Below are 15,441 nucleotides of genomic sequence, written 5' to 3'. Positions count from 1 at the left end.
TGGCTTGGGCTGAGCCATGCCAAAGCCAGGAGCTAGAAACTCAATTCAAGTCTCCAACATGAGTAGAAGGGAAAGTATATTAGAGCCATCACCTCCCAAAATCTGTGTTGTCAGGAAGCTGGGGTCAGATCCTGGAACCAGTATATGACACAGACACTCCAGTATGCAACATTGGCATCTTAACCTCTGGGCTAAACACCTGGCACCTGAGCTCCATCCTGGTGCCCTGGGAGGAGCCTCCACAGGCCTTTATGACCTGCCCCTATCTGCCAAGATGGTCAACAGAATCTGGGCACCTTGCTTTGCTCACACGTGAGTGAATTATCTTGATTCACACACAAGATCACCAGCCGTTGGCCATCCGGGCCCCATCCCCACTCCCAGGCCATCATGTCTCTTGAGGTTCTCTCCTGGCACAGCTTGTGGGGGTTCCACATCAGTCCAGGATGGCCATAGCCACCCCCTGGTCCTTCTGGTTTCTGTCCTCTCCCTCCTGCCCCACCCCCCACTGTAGGTTGGTTTCTCACCTTTGTACAGGGCATCCCATCTGAACCTGCTGTGACATCCCCACCCCACAACTGTCTTTTCAAAAAGACCAGGATCCTCAGAATTGGAGACTTGGAAAGATTAGGAAAGTTGTGTTGAAAAGGGATGGTGTGATGGGTAAAAGAAGTCACAGAATAAAGACCCAGACTCTGAGGAGGGTGTGGCTCCAGGTGCAAAGCCCCAGGCTCCAGCAAACCAAACACTGTAACTTGGATGATTAACTGGGACAAAGAGAGGGAGTGGGTGAGGGAGTAGCAGGAAGCCACAGGGAAACTGGACAGAGGAGCTGGGAGGAAGAAGGTGGGGTGGGGACAGAGGGGTGCAGGCTGTCCCAGAGAAACAGTGACTTTCTTGGCCTGGGCCTCGGCAGCTGCCTTTCTGTGTGAGCTCGGAGATGTACCACAGGGACTCCCGGATTTGGAGGCACTGAGTGGATTCTCATTAGACTGAAAATCCACTTGGTACCTTGGCCGGCAGACGTGAGTGACTTGGTTACAATATCTGGCTCCTTTCTGCTCACGAGAGGACAGTCTTCTGCATATACAGAAACAAGGAACAGCAGGCATGCAGTTTGCCACTCGTGGAATTCCCGTGTTTCTTTTACAAGTGGCTTTTCTGACCCCAAAGTTCATCACGACCCAGTGAGGTGGGGTACTTCGCTCATTCCATAAGATGGGAAGATATTCGCGTCACCTGCCACAGCCATGGAGGTGGATGTAAAACTCCCTGATTGACACCTGCCTCTTTCCCAGGGCCACCTTTCTCCTCAGAAGCCAAGAAGTGCATGGGCCCTGCAGTGGGTGTCAGCTGATGATCTGTCAACCTGGCGGGTTGTGGAATCCGTGTTGTGGTGTGCATGGGTAGGAGTCCAGGAGGTGGGCCTATAAACAGGCAGTGGTGTAGGCTGGGGCGTGGTTCCCGAGCACAGCCTGCTTCCTGAAACTGACAGGTGCTGTCACCCAGCATGTGGGATCACTGCTTTGGTTTCTGCTCACACTTTTTTTAAAAAAAATATTTATTTGACAGGTAGAGTTACAGGCAGTAGAGAGAGACAGACAGAAATGTCTTCCTTCCATTGGTTCACTCCCCAAATGGCCGCCATGGCTGGAGCTGCGCCGAACTGAAGCCAGGAGCCAGGTGCTTCTTCCTAGTCTCCCATGCAGGTGCAGGACCCAAGGACTTGGGCCATCCTCCACTGCCTTCCCGGGCCACAGCAGAGAGCTGGATGGAAGAGGAGCAACTGGGACTAGAACCTGGTGCCCATATGGGATGCTGGCACTGCAGGTGGTGGATTAACCAAGTGAGCCACGGCGCCGGCCCCTCTGCTCACACTTTAAGAAAGCAAGGAGAAATCTCAAAATGCTCCCCAGGGTTCACGTTTTGCATATTTCTCCAGCTTGGTTAGCACAGTGTGTTGGAATCCTCAGCTTCATCCACAATCTCAGGTGCTCCCCTTCCCCCAACAGGTCGTCACCAGGTTTTCAGAGCCGCCAGGAGGAGGAGGACATTTTTCAGTGGCCTGTAATTGGCAGTCCTACCTGTTCCCCACAGGCCTGCTGCTTGCTTGGTCTATCTTGGTTAAGGTTAAGCAAATCTATAAATATTGTGATACTTTCTGTGACTTGAGATCATTTTGTGTCCAGCCTCACGTAACTGGAAGATGAAGAGGACATCAACAGTAGGCTGAAAGGATGCTGGTGTAACCCAGATAGCTATCAGACAATCTGTGTATAGAGTGGAGTGTCTATATTCTTAGTCTGTTTCCTATTGTTTAAAAATATCTCCCAAAGCTTTGCCTGTGTGGCTTCTCAGTCTGCGTGCTGCTAGTAGTAGTGGATTAGAAGGTGTGGGGATTCTCTGGAGGCAGCCACGTTGACAAGAGCGAGAAATAGGAAACAGAAGAGGCGATTCCAGCCACTGCCCAAATTGGGGCAACAGGTGCCAAGTTCGTGGTGATTACACAGCACAGTCCAAGTGAGCCTTGTGGAAGGCACAGAGCCGAGGACGTTGGTCCTGTTGAGCATCTCAAAAAGGGCAGATTTACTTTGGTGGCCTGTGTTGTGGAAGGAGAAGCCAATGGCTGCATAGGCTGCTTTAAAGCTATTTCTGTTCAGTATTTAACAACAAAAATTTTTAAATTTACATTTAAGAAGACACAAATTCTGTTTTCTGGGACAATGGTAATGGGCATGCTTTCCCAACCAAAACACAACTAAAATCACAAACGGGGTCTCCAGGAGAGAAGTCAGGCCAGCTGGGGGCCTTGGGCCCAAGGAGCAGCCCAGTGGTGAGGCCCCCCTGGGTTTTCTTCTCGTCTCCCTCATCTCTGAGTCAAAGCAGTGGAGACTGAGAAACCAGAACAGCCAGCAGGGCCCACTTCTGCCAGCCAAAAGCCTAGAAAGGAGCCTCTTAGCAAGACAGAGCCGTTCAGCCAAAACCTCGCTCCTCCAACCAAGCGCCACAGGAAAAAAAAAATGGCTCTCCCACCTGTGCCAGGAAAGATCAAGGAAGGAGTCTAGGGTTCCACCCCGAGGAGGCTGCAATTAGGTATTTTCATTGCCCCACTAGGATGGTGTGACAGGACGGAGGTGGCCTTGACCCCCAGCCTGGCACCAGGGTCACCAGCTCCCAGTGTCGATAGGGCCACACACTTCTTCTTCTGTGGTGCAGTGGAGGAGCCTGGACTTCGAGCCCTACCAGTCAGTAATGAGCTGCTCCCCTCCCCACCAGTGCCATTGGGATGCTCATTGCATTGTTAATAATAGTTGATATGAAATGGATATGAAATGTTTAGCATGGACAAATCCATAGAGACAGAAAGTAGATTAATGGTTTCCAGGGACAGGGGATAAAGTCCTGGAAATGGGTGGTGATTACTGATAGGTTTGGATGGATACAGGTGTTCTAGAATTAGAAAATGGGAGTGGTTGCAGAACTTTGTGAGTATACTAAAACCCCTGGATTATACACTTCAAAATGGAGAATTTATGGTATGCCAATCCCCCCCCATCACATTTCAAACAAAAATTATACACTTGAAGCACATAAAAAATTAAAAATCTCAACAAAAAAATAGAATCTATACAGAAGGACCAGACAGATTTTAGAACTGAGATATATAACTGGATTAAAAAAAAATCAAGGGATAGGTTCAGTGGAAAAATGGAAGGAACAGACCAAAGAATTGGTGACCTGGATGATATAGTAACAGATATTATCCAATTTGAAGGACAGAGAGAAAATAAAAAAGAACTAACAGAATATCAAGGGACATTTGGGACTAACCAGTGATTGTTGATGACACTCACATCATCAGAGCCTTAGAAAGAGAGGAGAGACAGGTTGAGTTGACAAAGGGCTCAAAATTACTGAGAACTTTGGAAATTTGACAAAGAAATACAAACTGATCCAAAAAAGTGGTGTTAACCCCAAAAGGATTAAACCTAAAGAATCCCACACCAGGGCATATCCCAGGCAAACTTCTGCAAAGAAAAGATGTAGAATGCAGCGTTAGAGATGTGAGGCTTTACCCGTCGAGGAAAAGCAGTTGGGTGGCCCTGGCTGTCTCGTTAGAGAGCAGGGAGGCCAGAAGGCAGCGGAACTCGGACCCTCTCCACTCACTGCATTGTGGCTGCTTCCATGGCACTCTACCCTCCAGTTCTGCCCAAACTGAGCAATTTAAACAGTAAGTATAAAATGTCACTGTTGATACTTTGATAACAATTGTTGGATATTTGGCAATAATTCTGATTAACATACAGAAAATACAAGTCACCCATAATCCAACTACCTGGAAAGTCACTGTTAACTTTTGTCATGGTTATAGCCAGCCTTTTTACTGTATACTTTACACGATTGAGATGATCTCAGATGTGTATAATTTCATTTACCTTTCTTATGTTTTTCCACTTTGTTACATAATAAAAATGTAATTTCTAATGACTGTGTAGCCTTTCATATTCTGAGGGTAAAATGATTTATGTTTGATCATTTTGGTGCATTGCAAAGTATTGCCATTTGATTTTTAAAAATAAGCTTTCTTTTTATTTTTAATGTAAACAACATGATGTTATGGGATACACACAGATAGTAAAAAAATCTCTTATAATGAAGCAAATCAACACTCATCATCTCACAGTTACTAGTTTCTTTGGTTTGTTTCTGAAGCAAGAACAGTTAAGATCTAGTTGTACAGCATGAATCTCCTATATAGTACTATTACTTTTAAAGATTTAGTTATTTGAAAAGCAGAGTTACACAGAGAGGGAAAAACAGAGATAGAGAGCAAGAGAGAAGGAGAGGGAGAGGGAGAGAGAGAGAATGAATGAGAATATCTTCCATTTGCTGGTTCACTCCCTAAATGGATGCATCAGCTGAGGCTGGGCCAGAATGAAGCCAGCAGCATAGAACTCCATTTGGGTCTCCTACATGAGTGCAGGGGTCCAAGCACTTGGGCCATCTTCCACTACTTTCTCAGGTGTTTTAGCAGGGAGCTGGATTGAAAGTGGAGCAGCTGGGACTTGAATGGATGCCCCTGTGGGATGTCAGTGTCACAGATGGCAGCTTAACCTGTGGTGCTACAGTGCAGGCCCCAATATACAACACTATTTCATTACCTGTAAGCCTAATGTTGTCCATTGGCTCTCTAAACTTATTTATCTGACGTTTATGTTTTTTTTTTTTATTTTCCTGTAATTTACATCTGTTCAGTGTCTTCAGGATTCATCTATGTTGGGACAAATGGTAAGATACCATGCTTTTTGTAGGGCTGAACTCCATTGTATCACAATTTCTTTATCTATTTATCCATTATAAACAATGTAGATTTTTAGAAAAAAATATTTGTTTATTTGAAAGACACAGTGAGAGAGACAGAGAGACAGGGAAAGAATTGATCTTCCATCTGCTGGTTTACTCTCCAAATGGCCAGGACATCTGGGGCTGGACCAGGTTAAATCCAGAAGCCCAGAACTCTACCAGGTCTCCCACTTGGGTGGCAGGAATGCAGGTACTTGAGCCATCATCTGCTTTCCAAGCACCTTAAAGGGGAGCTGGATTGGAAGCAGAGTAGCTGGGCTTCAAACGGGCACTCCTGTGTGGGATGAAGGCTTCCTGAGGCCCCATGACACCTGCACCGCAATACCATAGACGTTGGGTTGTTTCTTTATCTTGGCTGCTGTGAATAATTCTGCAAGGAACATTGCACTGCAGATGTCTCTGAAAGATATTGATTCATATCCTTTAGGTATGTGCCCAGAAGAGAGACTGCTGGGTCATGGGCTAGTTCTACTTTTTAATTTCTTGAGACACCTCTGCACTGTTTTCCATAATGACTGCACCAGTTTATATTCCCACCAACAGGGTGCTGGGGTTCCCTTTCTAATCCCCCCCCACCTATACTTGTTCTCTTTGGACTTTTTGATAGTAGTCATCCCAGCAGATGTGAGGGAATGTGTCACTGGGTTTTGATTTGCATTTCTCTGATGGTTAATAATGTTGGGCACCTTTTCCTATACCTGTTGGCATTTTTGTCATTTCTGTTACTTAAACAACACCTCCATGCACATCTATGAATATGAAAATTGGCTGTACCTCTGGTTGTTTTCTTCGAGTAAGGTCTTAGGGGTAGGATTCTTGGATTAAAGAGAATAGACATTTAAAAATTTCTTGATCTATTTTGACTAGTTACTGTCCATAAAAATTGTACTAGTTTGGGGACTGGCACTGTGGTGTAGCAGGTAAAGCCACTGTCTGCAGTGCCAGCATCCCATATGGGCGCCGGTTCGAGACCCGGCTGCTCCACTTTCAATCCAGCTCTCTGCTATGGCCTGAGAAAGCAAGAAGATGGTCCAAGTCCTTGGGCCCCTGCACCCATGTGGAGACCTGGAGGAAGCTCCTAGCTCCTGGCTTCGGATTGGCACAGCTCCGGCTGTTGCGGCCAGTTGGGAGTGAACTAGCAGATGGAAGACCTCTCTCTCTCTCTCTCTCTCTCTCTGCCTCTCCTCTTTGTAATTCTGACTTTCAAATAAATAAATAAATCTTTTTTAAAAAAATTGTACTAGTTTATGTGATGGGAAGAAGGCTTGTGTTTACATTATAGCTATATATATTATATATACACATATTATAGCTATATATGCACACATCCATACATATACTATACATACATATAGCTGTATATATATTTATATCCATCTCTATATATGTATGTATGTGTGTACATACATATATATACACACATATATATATACACACACACAGCATTCTCCTACCAGTTAAGTCAAAGATCTTGATACATTTTCATATTTCTTTTTTCCTCTGCCCAGCTGCCCTGGCCCCAACTCCTTATTATTTCACATATTACAGTTTGCTGGACATTAGCTTAGAATATCCTCAATATTTTTTATGCAGTAAAATTCCTCAGACTTTGCTGTAAGTGTTCTGAGATGTTGATTTCTCTTTTTTCTTGGGTTACCATCTTCCTCTTGCAGCCGCTTCTTGTTCTAGCTCCCCCAATTGAGTCTCTGCATTAGCTCTGTGGATGGCAGACCGCTCTGTGCAATTAGCAGCAGTGTAGCATCTGTGGAAGGAAATCGACCCAGTTCCCTTGTTTCTACCCAGTGCATGCCATCGACTACCACAGCTCACAGAACTGTGAAGAAACTGGCTAACGTTTCTCCATATCTTTTTGCCTCAGTCTATATCAATTCATTGGTAGGAGGAAAATCTGAAATTACTAGACTTGGGAAACCAAGATTTGGGAGGACTGTTAGAGGAGTTGGCAGAGCCTGGACTTTCCTGGGCTTCTCAGAGGTGCTGCATTGGGAGCAGTATGACTTCTCGAGCTCTGAGGACATTGGGTGTCTGCGTGTTGAGTCCTGACCAGCCCTGCTCAGAATTGCGGCGGGGATTGGTGGGGCCAAGCTTGCAGATGGAGTGTCTTGAGAAGCCCTGTGGATCCTCTTTCCTGCACCGTCGATCTCTCCCTTTCTTTTCCACCATTCTGGAGTAACGCACAGCCATGCTGGGGTAAAGCCTGCCTTTCCCTGCCTCCCTCACTCCCTCCTTCCCTGTCTTTCTTTGTAAAAGTTTTATTTCAAAACTTCCTCTTGTAATGAAAGGGGAGTACTTGAATATGTGTAAATAATACAAGAAGTTTTATAATTAAATATAAATGTCCCTTTCACACCAGATGTCCACTTTCTTTCTATGGAGGCAGAGACATGTTTTGTTTAAACAGAGCATAATCATAGATGTTCACATATATGTATGTGAGTTTATGTACATGCATATGTATACATCACATGTGTCTAATTGTGTGTGAATATGTGGAGGGAGGATAAGCGAGGGGAAGATGAGGGAGGGAGGGAAGGGAAGAGAGAAAGAGAGAGAGAGAAATACATGTTTTCCTACAAAACTAGGCTCCCTTCTTTGGCTCCACTTCCTCCATCTACCTTGCAGTTCCCTCTGTAGGAAGAGCTGTTTGTAGACATCATCCCACCTTCTCACTTTCCCACTCTCTATCCTTCTCAATAAGTTTCTTATCCCATCGCTCTCTGGGAGCTGTTCTTGCCAACTTCACCAGTAACTTCCGTTTCAGCTCCAGTGGCCCCTTTAGATATCACCTTACGCATCCAGGAGTCTTTGAACAAGGGCCACTGCTTCCTTCTCCCTCCTCTTCTTCCTTCTTTCTCTTTTTCTAATTTGAGAGGCAGGCAGAGACAGAAAGACAGATGGAAGTAGAGAGAGCTCCTATCAGTTGGCTCGCTCTGCAGATTCCCACACAGGCAGAGCTGAAGCCAGGAGCCAGGCACTCAATCCAGGTCTCCCACGTGGGTGGCGGGAGCTCAAACTTGAGCCATCACAATGGCTTCCTAGGTACTCTCTTCTTCTTGTCTCTTGTGCCTCCTCTGTCTTTACTGCCTCCTCACTGCCACCCCATCTTCTCACCTGGGCGTTTAATGTTTGTGTCCCATGGCTCAGCCACAGGTCCTCAGCTTTGTCTACTCTTCCCAAGCTCTGGCTGTGAAAGCCATGGGATGGCGAAGATTTTCAGCTCTAGCCCCAGCCACCCTACTGAGCTCCATACTTACTGGCTAATTGTTTCATTAATACCTACACCTAGAGGTCTAATTGATATCTCAATTAAGTAGCATTTTTGATTCTTCCTTACCAACTGATTTCTTTCCAACTGTTGACATTTTAGTAAAATATGACTTTGTAGAGTCTGCTTTCTAAATCCACAACCTCAGCAAGTCCTGTTGCCCCTACCTTGAGAGATATGTTCCCCAGTGTCCTTTGATGGTATTCCTCCAGTCCCCACCACTCTTCCTTACACCTCCTGTTTCTTTCCTTTTGCCTTTATTCTGCAAATAAGGAAGCTTTTTTTTTTTTTTTGACAGGCAGAGTGGACAGTGAGAGAGAAAGAGACAGTGAGAAAGGTCTTCCTTTACCATTGGTTCACCCTCCAATGGCCGCTGCAGCTGGCGGGCTGCGGCCGGCACACCACACTGATCCGAAGGCAGGAGCCAGGTGCTTCTCCTGGTCTCCCATGCGGGTGCAGGGCCCAAGCACTTGGGCCATCCTCCACTGCACTCACAGGCCTCAGCAGAGAGCTGGCCTGGAAGAGGGGCAACTAGGACAGAATCTGGCACCCCGACTGGGACTAGAAACCAGTATTCTGGTGCTGCAGGCGGAGGATTAGCCTGTTGAGCTGCGGTGCTGGCCATAAGGAAGCTTTTGACAATGTAAATTGGATCCTGTCATTCCCTATATTACTTAGAATGCAATCCTTTCCTCTTTACAAAAGCAGTACAGCCTCTCTCTGTTTCCAGAACCAGTCACTCTTTCCTCATTCCCTGCAGGTGCAGTGCCTGAACTGTGCCTGGTGTCCAGGAGGTCTCTGAATTAAAAGGACAGTGACTGCATGTATGGGCACAGAGTTATGGTTGACACCACGGAAAAATAGGGCTGCTGCAAATTTCTGTGCATCCTTCTGGGGCCTCCAGTGAACTGAGACAAGGTTCCAGTCTGTCTGAAATTTAGTCATGTGCAGGAAGCTTTACTGTGTTCTTAACACCCAGGACCTTGGGTTGGCAGAACCCAAATGCTCCGGCTCCCATCCTTTGCAGTAACAGCTGGCCTTTCCTGATCGCATGTTTCTGAGCAGAATCACTACACTCCAGAGCTCAAACCTGCTTCATCTTGGCAGGATCTCACACTGTGCATGTGTGGCTGATGCTTCCATATGTTCTCTCGGTTTTGATGTGCCTCCCATTTTAGAAACATGTGGTTTGTGTGCAATTGCTCCCTTCAGCTGATGAACAGCATGGTAATTGCAGTCACCCTATGGCATCTGTGTGTCACTTTCCATTTTAGTACCGTAGCGGGACAAGCCTCTAGTTTTAACCCGCATGCTTGTAACGAGGTTCATGTGGATGCTTGTGATTTATTATCTGCATTCTTCCAGCTCTTTCCTGACAATGGTGCATTTCTTTATAATTTGTAGAGTTCTTTCAATAAAGCTAACCTTCTTTACAATCTCCTGAGGTAGGCAAGGTGGTAGCAGGTGCCCTGTTTTGTATATGGGGAAAGCAAGGCATAGCCCTGAAATCACTTGTTCAGGTCCCACGTTTATAATCAAGACCTAGATGTTGGGTCTTAGTGTTTGGAGTTTAAAATGGACTTTCTGGTATTTTATGTTCCTGCCAGCCTCTCTAGGTGTGCAGTGATTCCTGTCTGAAGTATGTGATGGGTTATAACATTGTCTATGAGAGAAGCTTCTGTTCTGAAAGGTGTGGGTGTGTGATTGGCTGTGTTCATTGGGGCTCTTCAGAGAAACAGAACCAAAGTGAGGGGCATGTGTGTTTTAGATGTATAGATAGATACAAATAAAGATGTAGAGACACTTATAGAAGGGCTTATCATCAGGAATTAGCTCATGTCATTGTGTGGCCTGAGCAGTCTGAAATCTCTCGAAATGGCCAGTGGACTGAAAAACTGGAGAAGCATTGATGTTGTAGCTTTGGTTTGAAGGTTGTTTGGAGATAAAATTCCTTCTTCCTCTGAGGATCTTGGTCTTTCTCATAAAGCCATCAACTGATTGGACATGGCCCACATGTCCAGATCTGTTTAGCCGAACAACTGACCTAAGTGGTTGAGACATAAATTTTCCCATCATGTACATTGGTCAGCTATGCATCACTGCAATGAAACAATTGACACAGGATCCTTATGAAGAAAAAGCTTATTTTTCTCTCAGTTTTGGAGGCTGAAAGTACAAACAGCATAGGGCAAGCTGTGGTGAGGGCCCCCGTGGCAGGTAGCAGGAGATGTACAGGAGGAAGCTCCCTGCTACTGTGCCTGGGAAAGCAGAGGAAGATGGTTCAAATCCATGGGCCCCTGCACCCATGTGGGGGACCCGAAGAAGCTCCAGACTCCTGGCTTCAGAACTCGAGCCATTGCAGCCATTTAGGGAGTGAACCAGTGGATGGAAGACTTCTCTCTCTCTGCCTCTGATACTAATTTTCTGTATCTCTGCCTTTCAAATAAATAAATAAATCTTTTTTTTTCTTCAGACCTATTGTCATGTTTAATCCCAATGAGAGTCAAGTTGGGAGTTGATAATTTCTTTTCTTTCTTTCTTTTTTTTTTTTTTTTACAGAGGATCAGTTTAGTATGCATTAAGTAAATAAATAAATCTTAAGAAAAATAATAATTGAATGGAAAAATGACCATTTTACACATATGCAGTAATTTTTTTTATTTATTTGAAAGGCAATAGAAGAGAGAAAGAGAGGGACAGAGAGAGGTAGAGACAGGAAGAGAGAGGTCTTCTGTTCACTAGTTCACTCCTCAAATGGCTGCAACATCCGGGGTTGGGCCAGACCAAAGCCAGGAGCCAGGAACTTCTTCTGGGTCTCCTATATGAGTGCAGAGACCCAACCACTTGGGCCATTCTCCACTGCTTTTCTTGGTACATTAGCAAAGAGTTGGATTGGAAGTGGAGCAGCCAGGACTCAAACCGGTACCCATATGGGATGCTGGCACTGCAGGCTGGTGCTTTAACCTGCTGTGCCACAGTGCCAGCCCCCCTTATACAGTAAATTTTAAAGTAATCACAGATCATTAAAACTGTAGTAAGTATAACATTCTTAACCATTGGTTTCACAAAGGTATAAAACAAAGTTTTATAACACTCTATTTGCAACAGTACTGATATACAGACATTTCTTTCTCTCTCTTTTTTTTTAATTTTAGCCCCCACATTAAGAGAGAACATGTGCTATTTGTCTTTCTGGGTCTGCCTTATTTCATTCAACATCATATCCACTTTGCTCCAAATGATAGAATTTAATTTTTAAAAAGATTTATTTATTTGTTTGAAAGTCAGAGTTACACAGAGAGCGAAGGAGAGGCAAAGAGAGAGAGAGAGGTCTTCCATTGCTGGTTCACTTCCCAAATGGCCACAACAGCTAGAGCTGGGCCAGGAGCCATGAGCCAGGAGCCAGGAGCCATGAGCCAGGAGCTTTTTCCAGGTCTCCCACATGGGTACAGGGGCCCAAGTACTCTGGCTGGCTTCTGCTTTCTCAGGCACATTAGCAGAGAGCTGGATCAGAAGAGGAGCAGCTGGGGTACAAACCGGTGCCCATATGGGATGCCAGTGCCACAGGCAGAGGCTTAGCCCACTACGTCAGAGCACAGCCCTACTTGTGAGTGTCTTTAGAACTTGGGTCAGCAACTCACTGTCCATTCTCCCAGTGAAGCCTGCTCCCTCTCTTTGTAACAGACTTCTACTGGAATACCACCACTGTGCTCCTTCATGTGTGGGGTCTGGCTGTCTTCCTACTGCAGCACTTCTGTCACCATGACACTGCAGCCCGCGGACCCTGCCGTTCTGGGAGCTGGTGTTGTGGTGCAGTGGGTTAAGCCTCTGCCTGTGACAGTGGCATCCCATATTGCAGTGTCTAGTACCAGTTCTCTACTTCTGATCCAGCTCCCTCTATTTATACTTGGGAAGGCAAAGGATGATGGCCCAAGTGCTTGGGCCTCTGCCACCTATGTGGGAGACCAGGATGGTGCTCCTGGCTCCTGGCTTTAGCCTGGACCAGATTCGGGCTGTTGTGACCATTTGTGGAGTGAACCAGTGGATGGAAGATCTCTCTGCCTCCCTTTCTCCCTAGCTTTCTGTCACTCTGCCTTTCAAATAAATATTTTTAAAAGCCTAAAATATTCACTCTTTGGTTCTACAAAGAAAAAAAATTTGAGATAACATTTTTAAGTTACATTGTAGTCAAAGGCTTAATGTTCCACTAAACAAAGAGTTTAACAAGTAAAAGAACCTCCTCTCGGCCAGGGAACCACAGTTGGGCTACGAAGGAAAGCAAGAACGGGAAGGCTGGACCCTACCTGAAATGTGTTCCATCAACAGAGGATTAGGAGATCTAGTTTTCCTCTTTCAGTTTCCTGCCACAGAAAATGCTCCCAGCCCTCTGATGCAGTGTCTACTCCATGTACAATCCACAAACCGGTGCTTTCAATGTTGGGATGCCGGGGCTGTGCATCTGTGTATCCCTGGGACCTGTGTGGTGTTAGTGACCAGAGGAGATGGTTGGAGTTATGGGGCCTATTATGGCCATGCTGAGGGTAGCATCCAGTGTGACAGGAGCATCCCCGTGGTGTTTTATTGTGTGGATTTGTGATTTGCAAGGGCAGCCGATGCAAATGGGCGGAAAAGCAGTGCTTGATGGTTACTTGGTTAAACCACGTGGCTTTTAATCCAGACATTGCTCACAAATCAGTGCATCTACTCCTTATGCCTGGGCAGGTGCTGAAAATAGTACCATTAAGTAGAGGTTGGTGTTGCACTGGAGCTTTTTCAAAATGCTATGGGAAAGCTTCATTTTGTCCGTCATTTGAAACCGTTTTAAAGATATCTTTTTTTAATGGAATTTTCTTTTAAAAGACTTGTTTATTTGAAAGGCAGAGAGAGACAGAAGAAAAGAGGGAGAAATATCTTCTACTAACAGCCAGGACTGGGCCAGGACAAAGCCAGGTACCAGGAACTCTATCTGGGTCTCCTACATGGAGGGCAAGCACTCAGGCCTTCATCAGCTGCCTTCCCAGGTGCATTAACAGGGAGCTGGATTGGAAGCAGAGCAACCCAGACTCAAACCAGTGCTCTGATATGGGATGCTGGCTTTGCAAGAGACAGCTTAAACAAGGATGCTGCAATACCAGCTGCTATAAAGATGTCTTAGAGCATTTAAAAAAATAACGCTATACCAACACTATACCAATCAGTAGGGCCTTTTCCTTAATATTGTGTACGGAGGTGCGATATCTGGTTGGGGGCCATGAAATGAACCATTTCATGAAGCAAACAGATACCATGACTCTGGTATGCAGTTCCGTGGTCTGGGAAGCAGGGGCCTGGGGAACGGCCAGAGGAATCCTTAGGTTTTTATTTGGAGGAATTGTCTGAGTACCTGTTTTTCTTCAAGCTGGAAAGGAAATTATAATAAAACATTCAAATTATTAGTTCAGAGAAATATTAAGCCCATTACAACTTAAGCAATAAGGTCTATAGAAAAAATGGGCCATAATGTACAAACAGGGAGATAATCTCAGCTGTTTATTTGCTTGGTATAATGGGATGCAGACATTCCATTTGTTGCTATTACCACTAATAACAGCACCACCTTCATTTTCATGATGCTTTTTATTTTATGCAGAATTTTCCACATGCTTCAGCTCATGTAGTTATCCCATCAACAAATGAAAAAGTGTCGACAAAAGAAATTCAGTTTTTAAACAGTCAAGCGTGCTTGCTCCAGGTCAGGAAGCTTTTATGCGGCCAAAATGGGACACACATTTCAGTACCCACATCCCATTTGTGTGAGCCCAAAGTTTCCTTCATAAATAATAGAAGGAGTGACATATGTGGGCTGCGTAGAGACAGTGGTGCTGGACAACTTATGGTAGCACTGATTCCAAGTGGGAGTACCAACGGTGAAATCCAACATAAAATTTATGACTTTATTATTAATGAGGACTGCTGATTTTCACAAGATGTCTATGGGGATTGCATCTAGGGGTGTTCAAACTATTTACACAGAACTTTTATTGAAAAGAAATTTTGGCTTCGATCAAATGGATTTTGATGACTGTTCAGCTTCTGAGCTCTGCATAAGGTGTGAGGGATTTCAGATTCTAAGCCTTGGTGTCACAGCAGCCACAGGTGTGGTAAGGAATGATTTCTCTGAGAAATGACCCTCCTACTGTTTCAGGACACTTGGCCACAGCCAATAGTCAGCATTATTAATCTGTGAAGTAATTGGTGCCTCCAAAGTCCTTCTATGTTGTTTTAGCAGATGGCTGTGCAAAGAGTCAGCTAAAATCATGCCCATTCAGCAGCAGGAGGCGTTGCAACCTGCAGAGCTTCAGAATAAGCAGTAAGCATTTGGGGAGCAGGACATTTGAACGTCTGGAAACCCCAGACAGTCTTAAATTTGCAAAGGATCCAGTGGTAAATAATTCTGAGAGCAGCCACATAGTAACTACTGGCTGGCCCGAGATGCAGCAGCATCTGAATACAGACATCAAAGCTGCCTGTTGATGCCCTGAATTCTGAGAGCTGCAGGCTGTTGGGGAGTGATTTTCTCATCCTGTGAGGCACTGTTCCTGTCTTATAGGAGAAAGCAGTCCTTGAAAAGGTAATTCTTTAACAATTACTTTAAATTTTTATTTTGGGAGTTTTTTAAATGTAGAAATACAGAAATGAATTCACCTTGTGTGCATGTCCACATTATGCTGGTATTTTGCATTTGATGAAGGTTTTTAAAAAGGAAATAAACAGAAACAGCGGTAGCCTTAAATCCCCATATTATTCCCTTA

At 45.1% G+C, this 15,441-nt stretch overlaps 1 protein-coding gene across 6 annotated transcripts in view; it reads left to right on the top strand.

Annotated features, from left to right (window-relative positions):
- The window catches only part of MTUS2 (microtubule associated scaffold protein 2), a 663,674-nt gene that overhangs the window by 132,986 nt on the left and 515,247 nt on the right, over nt 1–15,441 (top strand). The gene's annotated exons all lie outside the window — the stretch shown is intronic.

This window comes from Oryctolagus cuniculus, chromosome 9 (assembly GCF_964237555.1).
Source record: "Oryctolagus cuniculus chromosome 9, mOryCun1.1, whole genome shotgun sequence".
Taxonomy (NCBI): domain Eukaryota; kingdom Metazoa; phylum Chordata; class Mammalia; order Lagomorpha; family Leporidae; genus Oryctolagus; species Oryctolagus cuniculus.
The sequence above is the reverse complement of the archived record's forward strand: the minus strand, read 5'-3'. Positions and strand labels throughout refer to the sequence as shown.